General features: G+C 37.0%; 1 long non-coding RNA gene across 2 annotated transcripts; it reads left to right on the forward strand.

Annotated features, from left to right (window-relative positions):
- Window positions 1-260: 260 nt before the first annotated feature.
- LOC145050338 (uncharacterized) lies at window positions 261-1340 on the forward strand. Of its 2 annotated transcripts, XR_013683403.1 has the most exons (4): window positions 261-477; window positions 571-1071; window positions 1151-1206; window positions 1289-1340. It is a non-coding gene; the product is annotated as an uncharacterized LOC145050338 (long non-coding RNA). The 2 variants fall into 2 exon arrangements; XR_013683402.1 differs by having other exon boundaries at window positions 571-1206.
- Window positions 1341-6218: the final 4878 nt, after the last annotated feature.

Below are 6218 nucleotides of genomic sequence, written 5' to 3' on the forward strand. Positions count from 1 at the left end.
ATATATCAGTGTTGTAAAAATCGGTCTAGGCAGCCGATTAATCAGCGCCTAGGCGCTTGGCGGCCACCAACCGCTTACGAATAGGTGTTAGAGGGTTAATTAATCGGCCTTGGTCAATATTGGTCTAAATCGGACCACCTCGGACCCTAATCGGACCAGCTAAATTTAAGAAACGCGATAGCTCAAAGGAGCCAGCTTGCTAACATAGCTTGGATTGGTTTTCTAATAGATACAAGCTTTTTTTATAGCGTAATTCTGCCTCTAAAGAATGCTCCCACCAACGATGTGGGATGGATTTATAACTGTTTCATATCTCTACTTTACATCTCGTTCTTCCCTACTTTGCATCTTGTTCTTCGAAATGAGAATTTGAGTTCCATCACCGACCCACCCTTCTTCTCGAATAAGGAAGGTATCACGACTCCAGTGTACAAAGGATAGTTCTTCTCCCTGATTCAGTTGCTTCAATCTACGAAGGTTCTTCTCCCTGATTCCATCTCCGACGCCATGTAAAGCTGATTTTAACGAGGATAGTTCTTATCCCTGATTCAGTTGCTTCAATCTACGAAGGTTAGTTCTTCTCGGTGACTCGGATTAACGAGGATGCAGGTGGCAGTTGGATCAGGTGGCGGAAATCGCGTCGACATGAACCTCGCATGTTAGTTATTCAATCATGACTCAGTGCCTTTGGTCTTAATTCTTTTGACTCAATCCTTGTTGATCAATGATCCGATTGGATGATTTTTTGGAAACTATCCGACTAGGCTGTTGCAAGCTACTTCTTTGAGCCCGATTTTTGCAATTGCAGATTGTTTATTAAGTTCCCTTACTTCCGGCAGCAACTCCATATTCTTCAAGGATATACTTGGGTAAATTTATAAAGTGTCACTAGTGCAAATCGGACACTTCTTCTTCTTGCCCGCCAGGTGTTCGATAAAATGTCTAAATGAAGTTTTATGTGTAAAACGATGATGCTAGCCAAATGATGGTTCCAATGTTTGCAACTTTAGGGTTCACAACCTCATGGAACACCCTCTCTTCAACAATCAATCTTCTTTTTTCATTTGATAGGTGTTATTTTCAGTTAGTATGTCATGTGGTCTCTTATATTGTTGAACATTTCTAAGTTGTTTCACTTTCCTTCTCTCAGGTGGACAAAGCACAATTTCTATAAAGCCTAATGCTTCAAAAATGATGCAGATGGAGGTAATAAGACACATAATATTATTTGCTCTATCTTTTGTAATAAACAATATGTGATTTTGTTATTTATGTTTTGATTTAACAGAAGATGATGTTGAGTAGCCAAGTAGCCCATCTGTGAAAAAGAACAAAGAGACTGTGTTAGGTCATGTTTTGTGTAATGAGTTGCGTCTATTGGGCTCGTTAGATAGTCCATTTTGTATCTCCGGTATGGGCCTGTCCATCCGTGAGTTTCGTAGGTTTTAGTATATATAGGAGCTTGCATGCATCCTAGAAGGTAACGATAGAATAGAACGATCAGAGTATTATTTCAGCAAGTTTATCGTTATCGTTCTTGTAACCCTAATATCCTCTACAGCGGAGGTTCTTAGTCGAGATCTGCTGAGGACTGTTTGATCTAATCATTCGACACATATTGATCCATACTTGTGCTATTTACTGCTTTTACATCCATCGCATTACCTGTTAAGAAGATCTAATCGATCTTTAAGTTTATTAATAGCTGATCAATTGGTATCAGAGCAGGAGGCTGTGTAATTCATACACATCTTTTCTGTGAAAAGGTTGCGATTAAGGTTATTCCGCATTAACTAATATTTATTGAGCCGTCATCCCATAATTGACGTAACTCAGCATTTATTTGTTTTGCCCTAATCTTATATATATATTACAAGTCTGATCTTTCAAACAGGTTACGATCAAGCATGGATGAGTCACAATCAAATCCCATAAACATCTCAAATAACATTGGATCAACGACGAAGATTCCTATCCTTTACACCCAGGATTACGAAGTCTAGGCACATCACTTTGAAGATTATGTCATTGGATCTGAAGACAATGGATACCTTATCTGGGAAGCAATCGTGTCTGGACCATTCGCTCATTCAGCAACGTCTAGAATCATTAAAACATAGAAAGAGTATAATGATCTGTTGAAGGACGTAAAAGATATTGCTCAACACGAAAAGGATAAGTTTCAGTGCAATATTAAAGCATTGAGACTAATCAGATTCGCTCTTCAATCAGATACTTTCAGGCTAGTGAGTTCATGCAGCACTGCCAAAGAAATATGGGATAGGCTACGAGAGTTATATTCCATAGATGAAGATCTAGAGCATTCCATTCAGACCCTACTTTTATCTGAGTTTGGAGAATTTAAGCAGAATCCCGAGGAAACTGTTACTCAGACATTCGATCCCTTCAATCATCTTCTCAGTAAGATGATTAAACACGATATTGAAAGGAAGTTGATTGAACAAAAAGTTACATTTTTGAATGGTCTTAGATCTGAGTGGAGAGCGGTTGTGTCCACTGTTAAAGCTCATGAGAAATTCAAATCTTATTCATTGGCTAAGCTGGTAGGAATTTTGAAATCCCAAGAAAAGATTGTCTTGCAGGAGAAGAATGTGGTTTCAAGCTTGGGTTCCTTGGACCTTCTTTCAAAAAGCAAAAGTGTGATGAAAGATGAAGACCTTAAGTTAGAAGACTATGACCTTACCTCTGAAGACTATGCAATGATGGTGTCAAATCCAAAGAGGTTTATTAAGAAAAGGTTTCCTACCAATAAGAACCGAAATTGGAAAGGAAGCTATAGTTCTGAAAAAGTGAGGGAGGAACCGAAGGCAGAAGAAGCAAAGAAAGAGCCGAAAGCTGAAGGGGATTCTGGAGTGAACTGCTATTACTGTGGAGGAAAGAACTGTTGGATTAATGTCTAAGTCCATAACTATAATTGGTAAGACTTGACCCGACCCGGCATGGTCCATTTGGGTTGCATACCATCATGCACTTGGATAGACTAAAATGAGAGAAATAAGACACTTATGGTTATTAATATATTATAAGTTCTAGTATATTAATAATAAGAATAATAAGATTATTTAATTAGTATTGATCAAGAATTAATCTAGGATTAATTAAGTGATCAAAAGAAGACTAATTAAATATATGGGTTGATTGTGTAAATCATCCATACTTGTATAGTGGGCTAATGCTCCATGGATAATCAAGTTGGGCTAAAACCCATAGGATGATCCATGGATGCTCCATGGTGTATTTGTACCCATGGATCATGGAAATGAAAGGCCATGTTAATTAGGGTTTACATGGTGTAACCCTAACTATATAAGCATCTTATTCTTGACCAAAATCGACCACTAGTGTGTGAAGTAAAAAGGGCTAGCCGATTTCATGAGTTGTAGAATTCTCTCAAGTTATTCTAAGTGTTTTGGTGATTGTGATTCCATTTGAGGTGTCACACTTGGGGCACTAGGCACTCAAGCTTCATGAAGACTTTCTACATCAAAGAGGTATGTATTCTATCTTGCTATAGTCATTGTTTTGTATGCTAGATTAGGATAATACCTTGGAAGTTCTTATTTGCATGTATAATAGAGAAAACATAGATCCAAGGTATTTAGGGTTGCATGTACACTTAGGAGTGTTAGAATGCTCAAAACCCAACAGTGGTATCAGAGCCTAGGCTTGTTTTCTTGTTATACTTGCAAAACTGCTTAAAAAAATCGAATTTCTTGCTGTCTGGTCATCAGACTCGGCAAGTCCATCAGGAGACTCGGCGAGTCCATGCCTAAAAAGTGATGAATTCGATCCAACTCTCCGAGTTGGTTCATGCACTCGACGAGTTGGACCCCCAGACAGCATAAACTCGACTTTTTTGGCTAGAAATGGACTAGGAACATTACCCTAAGTTGTTTTTGAACTTATAAACTTGTTTTTGATGTGGTAATGTTCATGCTAATCCATTTTTCAAAGATAATTGTCAATAGATTCATGTTTTGTATTAGTTTAAGGTTTAGACTAATTACATGAAAAAGTTTCATTTGAATTATCTTGTTCTTATGAGTTGCTTAGATTAATAGAAAAGTTAATTGAAATAGTTGTTTTCAATCCATTTTAATCTAAGAGTTGAGTATAAAATGTGTTTGTGTAACTTGTCCTCAAGTTACATGAAGAGTCACATTAAAGACTCATAAAATTCGTAAAAGTTGGCAATGGTTACAAAATGAAGAGTCTTGTGTCATTGAATATTTTTTTATGACTCCATAACTTGTCCTCAAGTTATGGAAGTTCAAGAGTCACTTCATTAAAGGAAAATATGTAACCATAATTAAATCCATAAGTTATAAAATTAAGAAAAAGTTAGTTCTTTTATTAGTTTAAAGTCTTCCATAACTTGTCCTCAAGTTATGGAACTTGAAGAGTTTTTGGATTAAAACTACTTTAAACACATAAGTTATGGAATTAATTAGTTTTGAATAGATTCAAAACTTGCCCTCAAGTTTTGGAATTTGAAAAGTTTTCACTTATGAATACTTTAATTCCAAGTTAGCCCTTAGAATTTTAAAAGTTAAAATTCAACCCTTATACTTTATAATATTATAAGTTAATAATATATATATGTATAAGAGTAAAGTCAGTCTTACCGCTAGTACGCCTCATTCACGAAGCCGGTCTATAAGGTGGGTATAAGGTTGTTGCCTATAAAATGGCAACTTAATGGGTGTCCACTCTCACCCACAGCTTGCTTGACTGGTGGAGGGTCGTTAGCCGAACGGGTTTGACAGGACTAGAATTCTCCCTTCATTAAAAGTATTAATGATAATACTAAGTAACTAAACTCTTAATAATACCCAATCTTAGTTACTTAGGAAAAATGTGAATAAGGTGCTAATCCATGAAATTACACTTTGCACTTTGTTTAAGTCGGTTAGTGGAGCGTGTGTGGTTAACTGGCACACTAACTCATATTTAACAAGATAGGCAAAGGGTGACTTAATATTTATCATAGTATCGATGGAGCGTGTGTGGTTAACCGGCACATCGATTGAGGGGTAATTTATTAAGGGTACCAAGTGATTTGCATGGTTACTTCACACCTTGTTTTGTGATCCTCGGCATCCCAGTCACAAAACTTGAAGGGCACACTAGAGATTGAAACATGCCTTTGAACAGTTCAATGAATCTCAAAGATCTAGGAGTTTCAAAAACCAATTAAAACCTAATAATACATTTCGTTTATCTTGGTGGAAATTGGTGAATCGTCATTCACCTACCTTCAAATATTTTATAGCTTGGATTACGGCATCCCTCTTCTAAGTTATAAAATAGTTTGTTGGGTCCTAGCCTTAATATTTCATATTGGGTGTCATATTAAGGACTTTAAATCAACTATCTTGAATATCTCCCAAAATTTGTCTGGTTTAGGCACCTATGATCTTCCCAAATCTTTTGGAACAAGGTTTCCTAATGAAGATGATGTCCCATGGATACCATACTTCTTTCTTCTCCTCCAATTATTCTCCCCAACCCACAAGTTCTTGAAAAGTTTAAGATCACTCAGGCCCTATTGGCAAGACAAGGTCTAGGTGTGGTCACGTCATGGAGATGTAGTCACATATTGAGAAGCCGGGAGAGTTGGGTGTCAAATTCTTGAGAAAGTCGGTGGTTCAATCACTTTCTAAGTCACATAGTGAGTTACTTTGGGACACCTATGAAATAGGCTATGACAAGACCCTTAATGATCTTATCTATTTGTTAAGATCAACTTCCTTAAAACTTGATGGACATTGACAGTAGTAACACAGGAAATCCCGAAAAGCATTCTCTTCCCAATGGAAAGGGATCGGCCATAGTCAACTCGGTTGACCAAATGGTAAAGAGAAAAGCCGAGTCTGTGATAGTCTCGTGTACCATTATCAAAGGGTCCATATGTTTATATTTCCAAAGGAAGGGGCATTGGTTGCGAAGCTGCCAAATTTACCTAAGGATGTTAAAGTTAATAAGTTTAACTCTACTTCAGGTAAAGTCCACTATCTAGCTCTGTTAAAGTTTCTATTCTGAGATTCTTGATACAAGATGTGACTGGGTCACATGGTGATGTTTTAAGAATCAAAGAAAAGTGAAGAAACTTAAAGTAAGAATATGCTGAATCTGATGGCGTAGATGAATTTCTATCGCACAGTTTGAAGATCGGATTCTTGAGCTACTTCTTAGGA

Source organism: Lactuca serriola, chromosome 5, assembly GCF_051521515.1.
Source record: "Lactuca serriola cultivar US96UC23 chromosome 5, Lser_US96UC23_V15, whole genome shotgun sequence".
In the NCBI taxonomy this organism is placed as follows: domain Eukaryota; kingdom Viridiplantae; phylum Streptophyta; class Magnoliopsida; order Asterales; family Asteraceae; genus Lactuca; species Lactuca serriola.